This window comes from Topomyia yanbarensis, chromosome 2 (assembly GCF_030247195.1).
Source record: "Topomyia yanbarensis strain Yona2022 chromosome 2, ASM3024719v1, whole genome shotgun sequence".
In the NCBI taxonomy this organism is placed as follows: domain Eukaryota; kingdom Metazoa; phylum Arthropoda; class Insecta; order Diptera; family Culicidae; genus Topomyia; species Topomyia yanbarensis.
In genome coordinates this window covers 97692573-97715246 of record NC_080671.1, presented here as the reverse complement: position 1 = coordinate 97715246, position 22674 = coordinate 97692573, and positions in this window count along the sequence as shown.

The following is a 22674-nucleotide window of genomic DNA, read 5'->3' as shown; positions in this document are numbered from 1 at the left end:
AACTGAAATATTTAAAATACAAAGTATACTTTTAAAGTTAAAGGTATTTTAAGACAAATAAGTTTTTTACACAAAAAGTTCAATAACTCTGTAATGGTTGAGATTTGATGGTATGTGTAGAACAATTTTTTTCTCCAAATATAGCAGTCTATCACCCCCCGAGAGATGCTTAACCATGAACCAAACACCCTGTATAGTTGATTAACATCTAATGCCTGCAAGTTTCTTCTGACTTGATTTTTTAAAAATAGTTATGGAATTTGCGTTTCGACTTCGCCTCATCAGAATCCGACATTAACTTAGTGACAGGACTAGGCTAGTGTCGGATTAATGCTAGTTCAAAAAACGAAAACACTATTTTTTACGTTAATTTTCTCCACCAAGGAAAAATATTGCTTGCTAAGTCAAACCCAGCTGCGATTTCATTCATAGAACACCTTTTCTTACGGTACATCACGTAGAACTAAGGGTTTGCTCAGGAACACAAATTGTGTTTTCATTTTCTGTAGGTAGCGTCAATCCGGTGCTAGCTTAGTCCTGTCACTAAGTTAGTGCTCAATTCTGATGAGACGAAGTCGAGCCGCAAATTCCATATCCAATTGAATTTAAAGTTTTGCTTTCTTCACGCGCAAAGATGGTTTTAAATAAAATTCTCCTTAATGGAGAAAAATGTAGTTAAAAAAATTTGATTTTACAATGTTATCCGAATTTACTGCTAAAAAGGGCCGAAAAATCTAGCACTTTTTAAAAACATTACTAAAATATATAAAATTTTAACTTTCAATCACCATAATAGCCTATATTGTGCAGAAAAGCATTCCGAAAAAATAAAAATAAAAATTACGGACTGAATCTTGCACGGAGTTTGAGTTGTTCATGGTGAGCTGATGCGCGAGATTGTTTAAAAAAAGCCATTTTTTTTATTTATTTTGACGTTCAAAAACTTTTCTGTTGAGTAAATATAAGTAATTCGTAAAATTCGTAAAACACCATTTGTTTACCCTGTTGTTTAGATGTTCAAAAAATCTTGAAAAACTTCCTTTTTGATGAGCCACTGATGAGCAGACCCCTTTCAGGCACTGATAACTGACATTTTAAGACAAGACATGATAATAGGGGGGTTGTTCTCATTCTAATTTTACGTCAGAATGTTTCAGCTCCTGATTGGTTGATTCTAACTTTTTGCACTGTACGCAATGTTATTGGTAGCGAAATGTTGTTTGGCAGTGTTGCTATATTTCTGGGAAAATATTGTCATTACTTTGCACAAATAAAATTATTGTCGTTAATAGAGTAATAATGATTAAATGAACAGAAATTGTGCGACAAAGTGGAACAAGTATCTACCACATATTTGATTAACTTAAACAAAAATAAGACAGCAACCAAACTATAATCAATTTTTGACGTAGGACTACGTCTTTGTTTTCGATATGGGGGTGCACTTTGCAAATTCTACAAAAATGGGATGTAACGAAAAGTGGTCCAATTTAAAACGCGGGTAATTCAGCCATCTCACGACAAATTTTCAATTTTGTTGCACATATCGCCCCGAAATACTTCTAAGAATAGATCCCAATAGATAAACCCAAAGATTTTTGATATCATGACATTAAAAATTTAAATAATGTACAACTTAGTCAAAATATCGCGCATTTACACACAGTAGATAGCGCTTCCCAAGTCCGGCATGACCGATTTGTGTACCTAGCGTGCTACGCTTCTATGAATGACGTCACAATCGACTATTTAAAGAACGGATTTGGCCGGACAATCTCAGTTGCCTGTTGAATGGCAGACGGAGCAGATCACTTTTATGTACAATCTCGAACACAATTATTCGTAAACAAAATTGCTTGTACAGTCGAGCTCCATTTGCAAACATGGTTAACAAAGTATCATAGTTGTTTCTTTCGCTCTACCCATCATCAGCATCAGCGTTGACTCATTTTGCTTAGTGCGCTTGGGTTTAATGTTTGAGGCGAATGTGTAGGTAGGTATGTCTAATTCGTTAGCAGGGTTACCATTTTCACAGATTTTTGTGTAATGTTACAGATTTTTTTTCATAATTTTTGATCACAGATTCATTTGCACAGATTTTTGGAAATATTGTGATATTTCACAGATTTTTCGGCAATTTATCACAGATTTTTTTCCTGTTTCAGTTTTCACAGATGGTAAAAAGATATTTTTGACCGAAACACAGATTTCAATGTGGCATCCCTGTTTGTTAGCGGTTGCATGCGTAACCTGCATGATAGCAATCTGTGCTTTCGTTGCGCAAAGATGAAAACTTTCTTAGCAACAAATTTACGCGGATCGATGAAAAACACAACGAAAGTTTATTATTTACGTTCGATCAATTCATTGATTCATTTCCACTCAGCCTATCCTATTTTGATTCTGCTAATGGGTACATACTACAAAGCCTATTTATGAATGAATACACTGCCACTCGAAAAACGGTTGCAAAAACGCATATATGAAATTGTTTTCGATTCTTGTATATTTATAGTTTCGATATATGATTAAGGCCACTGCATTCGCTACATTTGTATGCGTACTTTTGGAAAGTTACAATAATAGCAAAATATAACTAGAAGGCTTGGTCTATACATGAAATGTGATTATATTGTCTAAAATTTGATTTTCCTCCACCTGTCCGGGTTTTTTTACCACACACAATCGAAAAGTTTTTACATTTTTTTTAAAGCTGATCTTGTGCTATAATGATTTAGTTCCAGATATTAGTAAGTTTTCTGTTTTCTTTCTTCAGATCTTTTCAAATAAGTTTAATCGGCTTTGATCTACAAATGAAATGATCTGATAACCAAGAAGGTTTGGTTCAATATGAGGGATTCCATGAGAAACCGGCAGATCGCAAAATATGACCATCGTCGATTCGAACGAAACTTTACATTTGTGTTCGGTTTATGAATCTCCATGATGTTCTCTGGTAATTGCAGTATTCTAATACAATGGCAATTTTTCAAAAGGGCGTAGACGTTTCTACGTGCAATAATTTCAAAAAATTTCAAGCCAAAATATAATTCAACTATATAGTTTAGTCATCAGATCCTATGGTTGAATAATACTTTGATTGTTTTTATATAGCTTTCAAATGGTTTACAATATCGCCTTGATGTCAATGGGAAAGTTACATGGGGTTATGGGCCTTACGAAAAACTAATTGCTATTGATGGAGAAACTCGAATAACTTCTGAAAAGGTCGTAATAAAACAAAATAATTGGGTTATTAAAACAAAATTTATATTTGATATTTTATCTCGGGAACTACTACATTTCAGAAATTTTTTGTTATAAGAATTTCGATTTAAAATGGCCTTTGGAATCATATTCAAAAATAAAATTCCACTTGACTGCAAATAGTATGAATTATGAAAATTTGTCAAAAGTTGTTGTTAGGAAAACTTTTTTATTTAAAGCTTCTCTATGATCTAAATACACTGAGAAAACTTCTTTTATGTCTGTAAAACAATAAACATTAGACTTTCAACAATTTATGATGGGGTAACGCGAATAAATTTTCAAAAGGACCACTAATTGTTCTTGATGGAGCAAAATTCCAAATATCTCGAAAACTATCGCATTTTGCAAGATATTTGTTAAATCCATTTTGATTTAAAATGATATTTAGAATTATATTCTGTAATAAAATTACAGTTTTGTATGTCAATTAGAATGAAATTTAAAAACATGTATAAAGTTATTGTTAGAAAAACTTTTTTCTGATAGTTTCTCCATCATGAAATTACATTCAAAATAGTTTTTTTCTCCTTAGGTTTTGTTGTCAAAATATAAAAAAATAGAAAAAATAGGTTTTTTTGCAATTAGAAATTTTATCATGAGTTTTTGTGAAAAATGATACAATTTTTTTTCGGCGTATATTTTTTTCGTGCAGAAGTATTCATTCCCTGTAACTCGTTCTCAGATAGTTTTACTGTATAAAATAGAGTAATCAAACAATTTTTTTTTTTGAAAATATTGCACGTAGAAACGTCTACGCCCTTTTAAAAATTGCGCTTGTACCAAAATAATCTTATTTACTGTGGAAAATGTTTAGTCTTCCATGCCGGTTAAACCTGAAAAGTTTTAACAATGTAAAGCAATCTAAGATCGGTCACGATTTTAGCGATTTTCGGACGGATCTTCGTGGAATTTTTCATATGTAACATTCGATGTTGATTGGTTGTGCTTTAACTATACGTAAGAAATATATTACGGTTTATTTTTACTCTAAATGGGCTAAGAAAATAAATATTTTACATTAAGTAGTATAGTCCTACGTCTACAGTTCGTGCAACCCCATAGGGCTGCCCCTTGTAGTTTTTTCAGAAAATGACTTCATCAAACCTTACTAAACACCCATGACATGTAAAAAACGGTGCCCTTCGTCAATTTAGCGGATTCAAGATACAAAATATTCCACGCATAAAATAAATTAACAAGAATCCATTTTCACTATTAAAAATAACACTGTTCGGAAAATTTTGACAGGGTAAAAATGTGCGAAAAGAAGGAAAAATAAGAAGCCGACTGTCATGTCTTGTCTTATCCATGTTTTCAATGCGCGTAAGAAATATATTGAGACATTCACGGAAACGTACACGCCGTACCAACTGCTTACTAAAGGCCACTCTAAGGTTGCCAGCAAGTTTTTGGTGTAACTAGTACTTGTATTTACTATTTGCGGTAGTATTAAGCCTTCCATTTTGGTTTAAATGCAAGGACAATTTTTAAAACAGAATTTGATCGGTAAGCATAGCTCTTTAAATGAATTTTATCATTTCTGTAATCTAAAAAGAATTTTTGAATTTTACTGGATGTGGTGAATTTGGCACCACTTGCATCTGGTATACTCAACCTGTACAAAACACTGCATAGGGGAACGGTTCCTAAGATGGACACCTTAAGGTTAAATAGCAAATTCGACCCATCCATGGATGCTTTGCTCGCAAATTGCACATAAACCTCGATTTGAGATTATGTTGCATCAATATAAGGACTTATAATAATAAAATTACAAACCGAAATATGTTTAAAAGTGGTATGGGAAGGATGGACACCTTGGGTGGGTAAGATGAACATGCAGCGTAGGTAAAGATCCATGAATGACGTAGCATTATATGGGGGAGGGGGAGTTTTGCATTTTATGATGATGTGTGACGACAGGGGGGTAGGGGGTCATGTCATTCTACGTAGTTTTACCCGTTTCATCTAACTAACATGGTTTTTTATTTTTTTAAATTTTTGCGGGGTCAAGTGGGGGGGAGGTTTACCGTCAAGCTGCGTAATTGCCAGGGGAGGGTACTTAGGGGTTTGTGACGAAATGCTACGATGGGGGGGGGGGGGGGGGTGTTAAAAATCACTAAAAAATGCTATGTCATTTATGGATGATCCCTAAGGGCAGAGTGAGACGCTTCTCGACCAATAAATTTCGTTTTCTGTCAGTACATCACAATGTGGCGATAACAAAAAATAGTCCAAGGTTATGCAATTTGACGGCATTATGCTTTGTATTGGCGTAAGAAATATGTCCATCTTTCCCTACCCTACTGTGTCCGTCATACCCAACATGACACAAATTTTTAAAAAAATGTGTCTGCATTCGGAATGTTTTTTCGACAATCAAGTGTTAAATATCCAGTACCTCATGACCATTTAGAAATATTTCCCGAGATCAACGATTTTCAGGTTTTAATCGTTATTTTCTACTATCAAAAAATGATATCCATTACCTCGCTGTCGAGAAAAAAAATGTTTTGCTCGTATATCTTATATTTCTCATACTTGATTATAGCAGTATCTTCCAGAAGCATTGAAAATCTCTTAGAAATGTTACCGTTTTATTACATTTTAGTTTAATTTTGCAGTTTGTGAGAAACGCAAAGTGTCCATCTTACCCACCGTGTCCGTATTAGCGGACTTTCCCTCCGGAAGTCGCGCATATGACCCACTGAACGAGCAACCGCTGGTGCCCTAAGACGATTTCGCTAGATATTCAGAGCAGCGTGCACTCAGTGCACTAGCGTGACTGAGGGAAGGATAACGCAGGGCTGATCTTTGGAACAAGTTGTGTTCTCATTCATCCCTTCGTTATGCAAATTTGCGATATTATGACAGATCGGCTAAGCACGGTGTTTCATGAAGCGCGGCCGTTCTTTTTGATCGGGAAAGGCCGCGTGGAATTTTGGGTAAATGCGCTAATAACGGTCATTTTCAAATGACACCAGAAACTACAATTTTTCCGCTAGCCGGCCCTTCAAGGGACCATTCATATATTACGCTTTTAGGGGGGGAGGGGGTACGACAAGTTGTGACATAGGGGGGAGGGGGTGTTAACTAGATCGTTACGTAACATATTTTCATCGAAGAAAATTTTTTTTCTTGGAATTTGTTACGTAACAGGGGAGGGGGGGATGGCAAAATTTGTGACAATTTGTTACATAGGGGGAGGGGGAGTCCATTTTGGGCAATTTTTGCGTTACGTAATTTATGAATGGTCCCCAATTGACTTCCAACAATCGGTTTACGAACCTTGTATGCAAACTTGTATACAAAGGTTATCCACGCGTGCGAAATTGAGTGCAATTGTTATTGGAAACGCATTTTCATTTGAATGTTTACACAGATTTCCTGGATTTTTTTAGCTTTTGCATCGCTCGAGTAAGACGTTGTCGGACGTGTCTATCCTTGCACGCTAGGCGATCAACTCTTGCATTGTTGTCGATTCTACAGGTACCGGGAACGCAGCAAATTATTGCGAGTCGGTTATATTTGATCTCGATAGCCTGGATGATAGAGTGGATGGATTTCCCCGTCTCGATGGCGGAAATGACTGACAGAGAGTCCGACAGCACAACAACGGGTATCTTCCGATTTCTGAGCCATAGCAAGCACAATAGCCGACGCTCCGGCGGAGAACACCGAGCATGGTTCCAGAAGGCGGTGGGAGAGCCGATCTTGGAGCCGTCAGTGTATATCCGCAGTGGGTTCCACTGGTGGCTAGACGAGGGTTGGTTCACGTTCACTGCGCCACCTCTTCCTGTGACTTCTTTTCCGCTCAAGACTTCCCACTGAGACGTCCAAAAAATTGTTTCAAAATCGTTCAACACGGGTCCAACGATGGACGTTTGCTGAACGGTTATTTGGACGTTGTCCAAATTGGACCAACGAACGTCCTTCATTGGACGATTTTGAAACCAACCGTTCTTAGAGGGTTGTTGGGGATCGGGGAGGGGTTCCCATTACCTTCAACGGCGTTGTTGTGAGTTCTTGCGAGATATGTTAAAACAGTTCTGGACTGAGTATAGCACACGACGACTTACTAGAGACGTTTACTAGGGGGAGGCCGGACTCCTTGCACCAGCAGCCGCTGGGAGCGCTCTCAACAGGGCGGAACTGCCCCGGACGGGGAAGCGGACGCTCTTGTTGTTGCCAATCAAATTTTTATTGAAGCTGGTAGAGACTTCGGTGAGGGTACGGTAACTTCCATTTCGGCAGAGATTTCTTTGCCGCTGTTGTTGGGTGGTGGTTTGTTTGTTGGATACTTTTATGCTATAGATCTTTCCTACAGCTGTGTCTGTGGGCGAAAATTTGCCGGAAGATGAATTTGGATCGGAAGAAAGTGTGTTGGTACTTACCCGGGGGTGCCTGAGCTAGGTTCCTAGATGGTCTAAGAAGTACAGCGTGCCAAGAACAACCGGGAATCGGGCCAAGGTCCTGTTGGTGAGTGTAAGTTTTCCGGCTGAGAATTCCTCCAGGTGGCCCGCCGGGTGCAGGGGTATCGGGAGAACTGAACCGGTTCTCGCTGTAGTTGAGTTGTTTTCTTTCTATTCCTATTTCCGAGGCCTATTTTGAGGATAGGCGGGAAGATCGCCCGCTATGAGACACAGCAAGATGCGGAGCACTGGAGGTGGTCGTGAGTTCCGTCGTTTGGGGTTTCTGTGCAAGTCGATTTTCTGGGTGGAGTGGGGACTGGATGGTTTGTGGTGAGTGGATTTTTGCGGATCGGTAAAATTCAATGGTCCTGTGTCAACCCGCCGGGAGTACATCCGACGTATCCGGAACTTTCCCGGTCAGTGTCGACACAAGCGGGCTTTGTTTCATGTTGCTGTTGAATTCGTTGTTTCCGAGATGCTCAAAGGTCCGACTAATGAAGGGCTGTTGTTGCGAGTATTCGCTCGGGTTGTACTCTGGACTCTCGCTGTTGTCTATAGTTTTTGGGCAAGCTTTGCTCGCTTCGTTGGTTGCCTCATACAGTTGTTGCTTGGTTATCTTGAGTTGGCGAATGACCTCCGTCAGGTGGTTTTTAGGCGTAGTATCTCATCATCCCGATCATTTTATTTTCGGCGGGTTGTTATTCTCTGCCTTTAGTTTAATGAGTTCCACCTTCAGCCTAACTATAGTGGATTTCTCGTCCTCTTTCGGGTAAGTACCTTTTTCAATCTGTTCGGCGTTACTAAGTCCTCAGCGATTAGCACTCTTACTTCAGGGAAGGAAAGATTTTTGGAAACTTTCATTTTAATGATGGGGACCTTTTTTGCCCTAGTAGGGTGCTCGCCGTTTCAGTTTATTCACATCGGGACGTTGGGTTGTCTCGGTCTGATGGGTGGTTCGGGGTGCAGTTCAGGCAAGTTTTCTGGATGGGGTACACCCTTGTACCGTACCCAAATTTTCCACAACGATAGAAATGCATGCGAGACGGGTAGTAGAGTAGAATTATTTGGGGAGAGTTGAACCGTGAAAAGATATCACCACCAAGGAAGAATTACTCACTACTCTGTTGTACAACTGGGGATCCTACGGACCGCTACGGCTCCTTGGTCTCTCAGCCCGTTGAGCAGTTCGTCGTTGGTCATGTCTTTGTTTTTGTCGAATCGTTACGTTATTCAATCTCCTGGAATCCTCGGAATTCTGATGATATTCTTAACAGGACTATGAAAGGATGCTGGCGGAATCTGGATCAGTATTTTGACGTAACGTTACTAAGCAGGTGATTCCAAAGACTTCTAATGTCATCTTTATCAGTATTCTGGTCGAGTAGAATAATGTCGAAATAACAGGAGTCCATCAAGGGATTTCGTCAGAATCCTGAATTTTTCATGAGAATTCTTGGCAGAACTGTATCATAATCGTCAGTATGATTTCATTAGAAACGTGAACATGATTCCATCAAATTGCCATACAGGACTCAGTCGAAATCCTGTTAAATGACATTTTATGTGTCAAGAGAGGTCAGTTTGTTATTTAATGAAGTTTGATATGTCATATGATTGGTCTGTATGTGCCAGAGTGGTCAAATTTGATCCTATTGCGTTCGAAACCAATTGAGAATTGCTATTTTATGAAGTTTGAACAATACTTGAGGGTCTGTCTTTTGCAAAAGGCACACCCTCGAAACTGCAGCAGAATCTCGAACTCCGTTGAAAGGTCCGGTCGTAGAAGCTGGTGATTCGATATCAGTCCGGTGATTACTGGAATTACTGGATCAAAAGGAGAAGAGGGCTTACAAAACTTCGTCAACATCCCGGATGCAAGTGTCAGCTTAAACTAAACGAGCACCCACTTAATGATGTCCGATTGAGCCAAAAAATTGCATAGATTCCTTTTTCGAACATCCATAAATGACGTAGCATTTTTTAGTGATTTTTAACACCCCCCTTTCCCATCGTGGCATTCGTCACAAACCTCTTAATACCTCCCCTGGTAATTACGTAGCTTGACGGTAACTCCCACCCCCCCTTGTCACCGTAAAAAAATAAAAAAATGAAAAAAACTATGTTGGTTATTACTCTTTAAAAATCTACGTAGCCCCTACCCCCCTGTCGTCACACATCATCACAAAATACAAAACTCCCCCCTCCCCCTATAAAGCTACGTCATTTATGGATGATCCCTAAGCATTTTATGTAAGACTTTATGCGAAAATTTAAGATGACCATTTTCATTGATATCTGCCCTGTAAAACCGCCCTAGTTCTCCATACAAACTTTGGTTTTAAACTTTGAAGCCCCGTTCCAATTTTTTCGAAAATTTCTTCACCAGGGATTTCCTGGGACCCCAAACTTTTGCCATTTTTTTCGTTCTGCTTCCCGATGCTGGGTTGAACAGTATTATATGTGCTGGTGCCACTGTCTACTGTCGTTAAATCAGATTGGAACAGTGTTACTCGCTAGGTAGACACTGTACTGTATTCCAAGCAGAAATCATCGCGATTATGTGTTGGGTACAATGGGCTTTTCAACATAGCTTGTCAGGTAAAGTAATGAACTATTTGCGCAATCTACAAACTTGTCGTCAAACAAAAGCTTTTTCAGAAAAAAACGTGCCCAGTGATTTCGAAAAACCTCTTGCACTTTTCGAACAATAGGCTACGAAAGCGATCTATTGCAATTAACTTTCGAAATATATTCGAACAATAAAAACCTATTTTAATCCACTTAGTGGTGCAATTGTGCCTTTCACATTTGTCCAAACTACGATTCCATGGCTCATTATGTTCAATACAATGGTGGAAATGTATATTACATATTCAGTACGATTTGCACATAGTACATACAATGGATCGACATCCACGATTTTGAGATACTATGAGTCGACACTGAAACATCGCTTGAAACCAAGGAGGAAGATCCGTTAAGAAATTTTAAACTAATTATAATTTTAAAGTAGCAACTCCTTACTGCATACTTCTACCTAAGCCTATACAAGCCAAAACAAATTTTGGCCCGAGATTAGGTTGACGATTTTTAGAGCGATTGCATAACCTTTCTATATGAGAAAGGCAAAAAGAAGTAAAGTTATGAAAAATTAAACATTATTCTGCTCGATGTTCATATCTTCATACCCAAATGTATAATTTTCATGGGCATGTAAAAAATATACACCCCTAATTAGATGAAAATCAACACAATATATTACTTATGTACACAATTCAATCCGTTTGTTTCAATTTGCAGCAACACCATCCGACAACCCCCCGGCGTTCCAAGTCTATTTGCTCCCAATATCCCAATCGCTTCGATGGCGGGCGACGGCCGCGGTCAAGATTGGACCCATCTGCACACGATCCTCAAACATTTGAATGTACACTCACACACACACATACACACACGCACTCGCGATTGATGATCTCAAGTTGAGGGTAAAGCCGTTGGTGTTTTGAAAATATGATCGGTTCCCAATCAAAAAGAAATGATCAATTACTTTTATAAATATTTATGATTTACAAATTAACAAACCGATACGGTTGATTTGTTTTCTCTCGGTTTTCAATCGATCCGCTGCTGCCTCCGTGTCGATCTCGGACCCCGTCTAGTCGTCTGGTCCGGCCCGGTGGAGAGGCGGTTGAAGAGCTTGTGGAATGGTTGATCCCATCGTGTCAAACTTCAATGATTTTTTGTGTGTGCAGCCTTGCTGTTGCTGTTGGCTGATGTACTGCTGTTTAGAGTCTCTGTTTTGTTTCCTAGGAATCAAAACGCGCGCGCCCAGGCAAGAGCGAAGAAAAAGGTGTAGATTGATGATGGAAGGAGGTCAACGTTGGATTTAGTTTCATCGGGGCTGCAACGAAAGTGTGTTGGAGGTAATGAGGGTGCGGTGGTGGTGACAATGGGGATGGTAGCGGGGACACCGGTTGCGAAGGTGCTAGGCATGTTTTGAGCGATTGCCGCCGCCCAAACGCCACAACATGCCAAAAAGTTTGCCCGGTTCAACGGACCATGCCGTCTGTCTTCGCGCTGATTTGACCAAGACGGAACAGAGCACTCAGCTAGTTAGTTGGTGGTGGGTGTCCATTTGAGAGTTTGATAAATAGGAAACTCATCAATATTGTAGGTAGAGCGGGGGTTTCGAAAGCACGAGTCCGAACAAGATTGTTAAAATGTGGCAATGCTTCTAGTTATTTTTGCTTGTATTTTAAACTTTGTAAAATGTATATAGTTTGACGCAATATTTTTATTTGTAGTAGTTGTATTTTACTAAGCTACTTCGGATTTTTATAACCGTCTGGGTGATAACCTCCAGCTTGTTATAACACGGGAAAAAATGTCATAAATTTATTCAAATCACAATTTCGTGACATGAATCGTTCACGAAAATCGTGACCAAGCTCATGAAATCATGAACAATAAGCCTTGCATTCATTAACATATTTATGGTGTGTGTATGTGTGTGTTTACAATCCACCTCCCACTGACCAGAAATACTGTAATGGAAGAATCATTTATTGCCCTGGAGATGATAGGTGCACTGGCGGCTCCAGGGGGTGGCACGAGGGGGCACGTGCCCCCCTATTCAACTAAACCTTGGAGGATTCCTCAAGGAACATATAAAATAATTTCTGTGTTTCATTTGACAAATTTTTCGCCACACTCCACGCCTACCAGGAAATGCGTTTCCAAGATTCGAGATTTCATTTTCCAAATCGTGCGTCAGACACATTTTTTCAAGAAGGCGTGCCCCCCCCCCCCCCCTTTACCATCCGGCTGGCGCCGCCTATGGATAGGTGATAACTCTACTGTAAATCTTATAACCCATTTCAAGATTTCTTGTTCGTACACGTACATTCTGAAGTGGCCTTCATATATTGTACAATAAGTCCCACACTAATACATCCATGCATCAATTGGATACATTCAATATATTCCAACATCCAGAAAAAACCCGTTCGAATCCACCTAGTGGTGCAATTGTGCTTTGCTCATTTGTCCAAACTACGGTTCCATAGCTGGTTATATTTAATATAATGGTAGGGTTCGTCGCGGTGCGAATGTGTGCGGTAAATGGATTGTCCGCACCACAACCGCAAAAAAATAACAAAACCGCACCGCTTACCGCAACCGCACTTTATTTACCGCACCGCACCGCGCGGTAATGCGGTAAAATTTTTAAATTTTTAAAAATTGTGTTGCAAAATTGTTCATTTGTATAATGTATATATAATAAAATGTTATTCTTATTTACACGAAATTTAACTTTAAGAGACTCCTCAGAATGTAATGTTCAAGAAAAAATCAACTTTTTCATTTTCTATTAATAAAATTCCGTACATTTTAAGGCAAACATTATACCTTTAAAAACGTTCTACTGCAGTAATTGGAAAACTTATTTTAGCAACCCTTCAGTTAATTGAAAAAAATGGAATAAGAAACAGAGTATTTTTTTTCTTTAAATGTCTTATTTTCAATCCATTTATGAAAATGAAATGGATGATTTTCGCATTTATGTAGTAAAAACCACCTTTCATTCTTAAAGGAATTTCAACACAAAAAGTCGAAATACCAGTACTTCTATATAGTAGCGCATATATTCTAATACAGTGAAATAAAAACATATTGTATTTCATCAATAAGAAGGACGCCATATTTGACGAAAAAAAAAATGCTCTATACATTACATCTAATCAGGAGTCCGGTCTCTACCGGTACAGAATTATTGAACATTAGAAAAACTGCAAAAAGATTTGTAACATACAGCAGAAATATTATTAAAAGGGGTTTTATGGACAAAATATCCACAAACTCTAATTCCGCTTTTTTCAATGAACATATGTATTCTTATTCAGAAACTATGACTGCTCCCTTTAAAAATGTATGAAGTGTAAGTTTCTAAAGGCTAGTTCGAAAGTTCTAGCATTTAATGTATTTTCCTCTAATATTTTCCCAAAGAGCCAATGGCAAAAACTTCAATTGAAGTGAACGGGAGTCAAACTATGTGGTATTTGGCATCTGAGCTAACTTGCACACTTGTCACAATATGAAGGGGGGCTTTGAGAATTACAAAAAAGATGCAATACCCTACACTATAAAAACACTAACTTCGAAAGCTACAAAAAAGTCTTAGCTGAAAAATATTAGGACTTAATTTGGTAGAAAACTATCGTAAATTTGAGTGGAAGTACGCGAAAAAAAAGTTATGTAGCCACAATAAAATTGACTGCAGAAAAATTCACATTGAATTTACACAGCAATCAAAGAAGATAGAAATACGATGTTGATGAACGAATGATAGAATAATCATCCTAATTTGGACCCCTTCTTATTTTGGACGCTTTCATACATTTGTATCCTTTACTGCCAATTACTCCAAATTCGTTTGGTTTGATGAAGAGGGTTGTGTTTAAGTCCCAGCAAAATTAGTTCATCTCTAATTCCTTTTAATTAATCAAAATTCACAGTTGAAAAATTGATACGATTTCAAACAGAAGTTATATACTTTTAAATTGGATTTAAGAGTACAAATTTATTATTTTTAGATGATCCAATAATTTGGGCTCTATTTGGATCATGCATTTTATGTGCTTGAAATGGTTAGTTTGTGAAGTTTTACTTAGAAATATAAAATAATTAGTGTCCAAAATATGTCGTAAAAATAATAGCGTCAAAATATTTCGGACACGGCTAGACTTTCTTTCGTAATAGCAGGCTGTTTATCAATTTAGAATAACCAAAATTATTTTCATCAATTTTTTTTTTGCGGTGCGGTTGCGGTAAAACCGCGCGATAAAAGCTCTTTCCCGCACCGCATCTGCGGGAAAAAGTACCTTACCACACCGCAGATTTTGCGGTGCGGGTGCGGTAAATACCGCGCGGTTCTAGGAGGAGGGTTCGGAGGTTTGCCCCCCCCCCCCCAAAATTTCAACTTGTTAAGAAATTTTAAATTAGTTTTTCAACTCAAAATCATTTCAAACCAAATTTTTCACTGGTTTTTCAGCCCCATTAGGAAAATTTATTCTGAAGGAACTAGAACATTTTATTTGGGTAGGGCGGGGTACATGATGAGGGAAGGGTGGTGAGCAGGCTTCCTTGCTGCTCTCGATATTAGGTCATTTTCTCGTTTGCAAGCAGTTAAACGCAGTAGGGCTGTTTACTATCTACCACCGAAAGCGAGAGAACACGCTCTCGAGAATCAAGAGATTATTTTTTTTGAGTTCACACGAATCTCTCTACCACACAGGGGGAAGCGAAAGTATTAATTCTCGCCCAATTCTAGAGGGAGTGTTCCTCATCAGATGCTCAGTTTCAGAAAGAGCATGCTTGAAAAAATGCCAATAAAATAAGATTGTTTCGAAAACAACAGCCATTTATATGTACACACTAAGTCAACCCAAAGTTGTTCAGTAATATCATTTGGCGATTTGCACAGTAATATTTAATTGATTTTTAAAAAAATGCAAAAGCGTATTAATTTTTCATCGACTTCGGTAGTTTTACGAATAATTTGCTACTAAAACCTGGAATATATTTAACTGAATTTATTATTACTTTTGCTTTTTTCGGTAAATTATACACCATTCAGTAAAATACTGACTTGTTCGGCAAAAAGTTAAACATCATCGAATCTCGTCAAAAACATAAACAAAAAACAATAAACCATCTGTTAAATCGCCATTTTCGGAGAAAAACATTAACACGACGTGTTTGCACATTGCGAATACTTCTTAGTTTTTCATAAAACCATGAATTTTCAACAGCACCCAGTGAAAGCAGTAGTAGTGAGATTTATCTGGCTGTCATTATGTTTGAGGTATTTTTATTCCTTGACTAGGGCAATTTTACACATGACAATGTTGGATAAAGGATTTGACTCGCAAGTATAATAATTAGAAGCCTGATAGTGCAAGAAAGTGTAGATTCAATCGCGAAAAAGTGCAAATAATTCGGATTTATTGATATTTTTTACGGACAAGCGATTTTTTTGATAATGAGAATGTTTTGTGTTCAGAAATCCCTGGCTAAAATTGGTAATCAAGTTCAGGAAATGTAAGATTTCCTTCGTTCGTCTTTTAATTATCTGTACAACCTTTAAAAGCTGGTAAGTTAACTTCCACTACCAATTCGTCAAATTTAATGACCAAATTACTGAACAAGTCAGCAATCCTCATCTAAAAATTTGCTGAGTATTTTTGACGTTTGGATAAAAAGGGAATATTGCGGAGAATTTGGTAACAGAATTGGTTTACTAAATTAACTATCGAATAGCTTGCTATCCAAAACCCAATTAAAATTTTCCAATTCTCAATAATTCAAACTAAGTGTGTAATCTATGCACGTTCGGTGGAGCAAATTAATAGACACTTAATAATTACACTAATATTAGGTAACTTTGTATTGAACATGTCCTTGAGAATGATTTGAAGACAACGTTGATTTTATTTTGGCAAAGATTGGATTAAGGCGGAAAATGGTAAAATACTGGTGTTTAAACTAAAGTGACCAGATGTTTTCAAGAGGAGTGCGGGACGCGCTCAAGAACCTTACCTTTCCCAAATATTTGCACAACTTGTGTAAGATTGAGAAACTTTTCGTAAGGATTCATGACCTGGGTCATATTAGAAGTCGAAAAGGGCATTGTGACAATCAGGATAAATTGGCTCATTTTTCACATTCTCCACGTAATTGGGAAATTTGGCAGCACGACTCAGAATTTTTATGACTTATTCGAACAATATGAATGTACAATATGGGTATTTTGGAACAAAAATCCGTATTTTGACAAATGCGGGACACTTTCCGGGACGTTTTACCATGCGGGGCAAGACCTCGAAATACGGGATTGTCCCGCCTAATCCGGGACGTCTGGTCACTTTAGTTTAAACGCAACGAGAACTTAATTCGAGTACCCTATTTTTTACCCTGTCATTTGCGGCAATGAGATGAAGAAAGATGGCAGACGCTGCTTTAACCAAAGACTTCGAATGAGTAGGGTTACAATATAATTAGAATGAAAATAGTCGCAATATCCTTTCAGTCTAATAGGCATTTAAGTGGTTACACCACAGTAGATTTTTTAAAAAGTCTAATTTATATTTATTAGTGTTTTAGGATCTTAAAAATTATATCCCAAAAAATGGAAGACGAATACGATATGTAAATGTTCAAATTATCAATTCTTTCGAAACTGTAAACCTCAAACCCACTTTTTTGAGTTGGTCGGAAATACAAGCCGAACAAATGGCTTTTGATCGTTTTGAAATTTTCACAACATATTCGAAATTGATTTCTCCAGCAACGTATGTAGGGTTTTAATTTCTTATTGCTCAATTTTTGTTGAATTAACAATTTGTTTCGATTTGAATGGTATTTTCGGCGTTTTTTTCACTTAATAGTGCGCCATTTCGCGAAAAAGCAAAATATTGAGAGAAAAAATCCTACCTAAATCTCTTGCCACTGTCATAAGGAATCAGAACAACTATTTTTTTGGCTCTAGGTTTAAAATTACGGGAGATAGTTTTCAGGCCGTGGAGCTCTACCTAAAAAACTCGCATGGGAGGAAATGCTGCACAGTTGCCATCGTGTGATGAAATTACTAGAAAAAAATATTTTTCTGGTTCAATACATATGTTATAAATTCTTTTTAACAACATTTCAACTCATCCCCTTATTGTGTCAAGAAAAAAACCGAAATATGCCCATTTTTTTAGCTCCACAGTGGTGTAACCCCTTAATGTTGTTCTACGATTTTGAACTGGAAGCAGCCAATTCAAACATCTTTACTATTCCCAGAAGGTAAACATGGATACTTATCATGAAAGCCGAGTTAAATATTCGAACACTGATGTGAAGTGAACTAGGGTTTGTGTGCCTACAATGGACCCTTTGCGTATAATGGACCCCCTGACGTTTTTTGTCAATTATTCCACATTAATAACTGTTTTTAACGTATACTATTAATTACAAGACAGCTTTAAGACTTAGACAGAAATTAGGATGTGTTTTTACCATAATTTAATACAAAATTGATATTTGTACTCAATTTCAATCCAGTGCAGCATGACACAGGGTTTGTAAGTAATTGTTTTTCTATTATAAAACCGATTTAATCCACCTAGCAGTGAGATGAGACATTTCTTACACATTTCACTATTGGATTAGTTTGCAGAACTCACGAGAAGTAGGCACCCAACTAGAGGTGGAATGAAAACAGTTTCTAGTCTTGCACGAATAAAATCTCGAATAAACTGAATAAATTATAGAAATCAACAAAACGACCGAAATAAAAAAGCAAAAAATGAAATAATAGGTTTTTAAATTCATAAAATGAGTAGCAAAATTAATGTAAATCAAAATTATAATACACACGAACCAAATTAGATTAGGTTATTAAATAAAAATTAAGATTATATTTAGAAATAGTTATAAGATTAATAGAATAAATTGACTCATACTAACAAATTGAATGAAATAAATCGAATGACCGAACATGAAATGCATAAAATTAAAGATATGAATAAAATGAATCAAATGAATCAAATGAATCAAATGAATCGAATGAATGACATGAATCACATGGATCACATGAATCAAATGAATCAAATTTATTTAATTCATCCAGTGAATACAATGAATCAAATTAATGAAATGGATCAAATGAATAAAAAGAATGGATGAACAAAATGAATAGATTAAAAAATAAATGAAATGCATAAATAAAACAAACGAATCAAATAAACAAAATGAGCTGAAGTGATAAAATGAATAAGAAGAAGAAACTGAGCAGAATGCATTGATTAAAATGAAAAATTGAACAATGGTAAAAGGTTATTAATTAATATAAAGAAATAAATTGAATCAAATAAACTATTTGGATGAAATGATTAAAACTGAAAAAGATTATTAAAATGAAAAAACTGAACAAAATGAATAAACTGGAAAAAATGAATAAAATGCATACAATGAATAAAATAAGTTAAATGAATGATAATAATAAAATGCACAAAAAGAATAAACTGATCATATGAATATTTGAAGCTAAAAACATTTTTGAATAAAGAAAATGAATAAACCGGATTGTACGAATTTGAGAACCATTGCATCAAAAAAAGTTTTGAAATGTTTTTGAGAAAAGGCTAATAAATATGCAATGGACTTTCTAGGGCTTCCATCTTTTTTTGGTTTTATTCTTTTTGTTTTCATGCTTCTTTACTTGACGGCGTCGTTTTAAGATTATCTGGTATTTCTACTTTATTGTTGAACCTTAATTAGTTATCAGGCACCTGGAACGTTCAATTTGCTTTGAAATTCGAAGTTTTTGGTTTTTGGTCGCATATTCCCGAAAAAAGATTTATGCACAGAATAGAATTTACTGGTCCAGTATTTTAACGCGCAATTGAAAATAGTAAAGTGAGACAAGGTCACATGTGCTTTCAAGCCCCTTGAACAGAGAACGACAGAGGGAGAAGGCGATTCGTGAATGAGACAGGTAGATATTTCAAAGATTTATTTTCATTGAAGTAAATAGTGTAAAATGTCTAGGCTATGTCGATAGCATAAAAGCATTGCATTCAGTTGATTGCAATGCAGTCTCTTTCCATTCATCCTTATAGCTTTCATATTGTTTCGTTCGGAATTCTCGTGCAGGAAATATGGATAAATAAGTCCTATACAGACCAATACTGTGAAAAAGAAATGGTTCAAACTACTCAGTATATCCAGATATGGACGACGAGAAGTTAGAAGACACATTGTAGTTGCATCCCCCATCGAGAGTGGGTACTTTGGGAGACTTCTTTTCCTGGATCTAATTTGTGGATGTTTTTGGTCTTTGATCTGTTTTTTTCATAAAAGTTCATACCAATACAACGAATGTGCAGCTGATTCAACTCATGGTTCATTCGCCTGCGCCACGTTCTGTCTTCCATCTGCACGCCATCATAGATGGTACGCAACACCTTTCGTTCGAAAACTCCAAGGGCGCGTTGGTCCTCCACGAGCATAGTCCAGGTCTCGTGGCCATAGAGGACCACCGATCTAATCAGCGTCTTGTAGATAATCAACAAAGTGCGGCGGCGAATTTTGTTCGACCGGAGCGTCCTCCGGAGTCCAAAGTAGGCACGATTTCCCGCCAAGATCCGTCTCTGAATTTCTCTGCTGTTATCATTGTCGTCGATTACCAGTGAGCCCAAATACATTAATTCGTCGACCATCTCGATTTCGTCACCGTCAATCCGAACTCGGGTGGGAGGTTCACATTGTCGTCTCTAGAACCTCTTCCTCTCATGTATTTTGTCTTCGAAACGTTGATGGCAAGTCCAATCCAGCTGGCTTCAGCTTTCAGTCTTTGAGCATATATTTCATTCAAAATTCAATAGAGATACGAATAGTTTAAATATCGCACGTGGAATGCATTTTTTGAAAATTTTCATCGTCAAACTTTCATATTACCCAGTTAAGCCAAATATTTTTCTGATATAGCTATGAATTTCCTTAACTATAGTGTAGATACAGGCTTTGAATACAATTGAATTAAAGTTGAGTTGATGTAGCAGCAGACCAAAAATAGTTTTGTTTTCTCAAACCTTCGCAATTACAATTAATAAATATTTCAGATTGGCAGAAGATCTTATCCCACAACTTAGAAATAGCTAGATAGATGCGATAGAAGAGAGACAGAGAGAAAGAGAGAGAGAGAGAGAGAGAGAGAGAAAGAGAGAAAGAGAGGGAGAGAGAGAGAGAGAGAGAGAGAGAGAGAGATGTGGAGGGGCGTGTGAGGAATGGCAAATGATGGTTAATGCAGTGACATTATTTTTATAGGTATATTATTATGATATATTGATTCTTACATTCTTATCATAAATAATGTAAGTAGTAATTTTTGCGCCATAACCAGTATAACCTAAATCTTGCAAAAGAGATAAAGAGATTTTTGGGCTTCAACCATACAGTTGCTTTCGGTGACGCCACAAGTATAATTATATTAGAAATCTTTTATCTCACTACTAGGTGAATTACTTGTTGATCTGTGTATTGATATACCATCAAACATTTACCTCATGGTTGAACGCAATGCCTAATCCAAAGGATAAATACAAGAACTCACTGTTTCTTCATCAACACATTATTTTGTCTTTAAAGTGAACTTATATATTGATTTTTGAGAAATAGTTCATTTATTATAAAGGTAATTCACTAAATGTTCTCAACATCGAATTCCATGAATCACGTAGATGTGTTTTCATACCCCGATATTCAAAATCGGTTTAGTTTTGCCCCTAAAACACCAGTAAAGCAATACTCTGTATGAAACAATCTCAGTTTTAGCTAGTGGAAATTGGTAAGCGAGGACTAAAAATACAAGATGGTTAATATCTCCGCCGCTCGTGCACAGATTTAGACAATCTATAACTTGTTAGAAAGGTATTTTTACAAGCTTTCTAATTATGTGCAGTTTGTGGGACAATATTGTATTGTTCGAAAGTTATTTTCAAAAAACCTGTTGTGTTTTGAAAAAATCACCCATATCTCAGAAAGTAAACAACATATCGAAAATCAAAAATAATAGTGTCAAATGGCAACGTTAGGCCTTTCATTTGAAACTAATTTCATTAAGATCGGTTCAGCCATTGCTGAGATAATTACATGACATTTTGTACATACATACATACATACACACATACACACACACACACACACACACACACACATACAGACATTGTCTCAATTTTTCGAGCTGAGTCGATTGGTATATGAGACTCGGCCCTCCGGGCCTCGGAAAAAGTTTTCAAAGTTTGAGCGAATCCTATACATTTCTTTTGTAAGAAATGTAAAAAGAATACTTCGCTCTGATGCACATAAACTGCGTATGAAAAAGATATTGTTTTAGTGGTTAACACCTAACACTAATACAATCTTTTGCGATGTAGATCTAACAAACTAAGATAATTTAAAATTTATATTGAAATTCTGGGGGTCCATTATGGGAACAAGCGAAACTAGGTATCTGCGCATAACTAGAAACTTGTAATAGCAACTAATAGAATTAAAAAGAGTTATCAACATTCTGAGGATTCAGTATAAGATTGATTGAAACCATCATATTGAAAATTTTGCAGCTTCTCAGTATTGGATCAACAAAATTTGTGGTTCCTACATCAATCAATAGACAAAAACTAATAACAGTAGGTACAAATACATGAAGGCTGCCATGCAAAAGTTCATTCGAGCGACTAGAACCATGTTCTGTCAAAAAAAAAAAACGTGCATGCAATTTGATGTATCACGCTCTACTGTGAAGTATCGCGGAGTATATGGAAAAACTGAGTAATACTTTATCAAGTTCCTCGTGCACAGGGTTGCAGAATGATTGCAATTTATTCACTAATATCCTTCTATTGAAAAGTAATAGAATAAATATATTAATTTAGAAAAAAAAGGTTGTGCTAAACGTTCAAGAAGCTTTACTAAAATTGGATTATACGGAATACTATATAAAATACCGTAAAATGTAGCATTGATTACTGTATCGAATAACTTTCGTTAAATCAACGAGCTGTTATTAATTTCATTTTTAAAGTAAGATAATATAGTTCGAAATCTTGTATATATTGCATATATCCAGGCAATTTCATGTCCATTATTGTTACGTCCCAAAATAAAACAAAACTAAAGATACAAAGTACTTTTATCGAACTCAGGAAAATAGTAGAAATTAAATAGTTGGGGATTTAATTTTGTAAATCATGGGCCCTGTCAGCTAAAAATACTTACGGTTTCTTCAAAACGCTTCAGATTATACATGAATGTACAAGCAATTGTATGAACTGAATGAATGATGCAAGAAGTTGTGTTGTTTTTTATTTGTATTTCGTATCTTAAAATATTATTAAATGACAAAATATTCGTTGTCTTTGGACACTGAACATGTTTAAAGCCGACT